Genomic DNA, 1,742 nt, shown 5'->3' with positions numbered 1-1,742 from the left:
TAATGATAAAAGTATTAATGCAGCAGAAGATATAACACCATAAATATACATGCACCAAACATCAGAGCACCCAATCATATAAAGCAACTCTTATTGGATCTAAGGAGGGGAATGGACCCCAACACAGTAATACTTGGGGACTTCAACATGCCACTTTCAGCACTGGACTGACCACCTAGATGAAGAATTAGCAGAGAAATATTGGACTTAAACATCTCTTTAAACCAATGTATTTAACAGACATATAAAGAACATTTTATTCAAGAACAACAGAATATACATTCTTCTCATCAACGCACAGATCATTCTCCAGGATAGGCTACAGGTTAGATCACAAAATTAATTCTTGAAAATTTTAAGCAGATTGAAATCATATTAAGTGTATTTTCAGACCACAATGGAATGAAATTAAAAATTAACAACAAACAAGAGTTTTGGAAAATATACAAATTCATGGAAATTAAACACCATGCTCCTGAACAACCAATGGGTCAAAGAAGAAATAAACCAATAAATCAAAAAATTCCTTTAAACTAAAGAAAATACAAGCACAACATACCAAAGTATATGGGGTACTGCAAGAGTCATACTAAGAGGAAAGTTTATTGCAATAAATTCTTGCATCAAAAGAATCAAAATATTTCAAACAAATGACCTAATGCTACATATACCTCAAAGAATTAAAAAACAAGAACTATCCAATCCAAAAATAAGTACACAGAAAGAATTAAGATCAGAGTAGAGCTAAATAAAATAGAGACCCAAAAAGTGATACAAAAGACCAATGAAACAAAAAGTTGTGTTTTTTTTTTTNAACGAAAAAGGAGGCATTACAACTGATACCACAGAAATACAAAGAATCATTAGAGACTGTAAGCCAAAATTTTAAAAATCTATAGGAAATGGGTAAATTTCTGGACAAACACAAACTACCAAGACTGAACCAAAAAGAAATATAAAATCTGAACAGATGAATAATGAGCAATGAGATTGAAGTAGTAATCAGTAGTCTTCCAACAAAGGAAAGCCTGGGATAAGATGGCTTCACTGCTTAAATCTACCAAACCATTTAAAAGAATTAACAACAATTCTTTTCAAACTAAACAGAGGCCATTCTCTCAAATTCATTCTCTGAGGCCAGCATCACTCTGATACCTAAATCAGACAAAGACCCAAAGAAAAAAGAAAGCTACAGGCCGATATCCTTGATGAACATTGATGCAAAAATCCTCAACAAGATATTAGCAAATATTATTAGATAAGATCAAACCAAAAAGGTTATACACCAATCAAGAGGATTCATCCCAGGGATGCAAGGATGATTCAACATATGTACATCAATAAATGTGATATATACCACACCAAGAACAAGGACCAAAAGTTAAGAACAAAAACTACATGATTATTTCAATATGAACAGAAAAAACATTTAACAGAATTTAGCATCCCAACATGATAAAGACCCTCAACTAATAAGGTAAAGAAGGAACATATCACAACAGAATAAAAAATATATGCAAGAAAACCACCACCAACATGATCCTGAATGGGGAAAAGCTGAAAGCTTTTCCTTTAAGAACAGGAATAAGACAAGGATGGTCACTCTCACCACTACTATTCAACATAGTATTGAAAGTATTAGCCAGAGCAATCAGGAAAGAGAAAGAAATAAAGGGCATCCAAATTGGAAAATATGAAGTCAAGGTGTCACTGTTTACAGATGACATGTTCCTATATAGACA

Source organism: Galeopterus variegatus, unplaced genomic scaffold (genome assembly GCF_000696425.1).
Source record: "Galeopterus variegatus unplaced genomic scaffold, G_variegatus-3.0.2 Scaffold9010, whole genome shotgun sequence".
Taxonomy (NCBI): Eukaryota; Metazoa; Chordata; class Mammalia; order Dermoptera; family Cynocephalidae; genus Galeopterus; species Galeopterus variegatus.
This window is presented reverse-complemented; position numbering follows the sequence as displayed.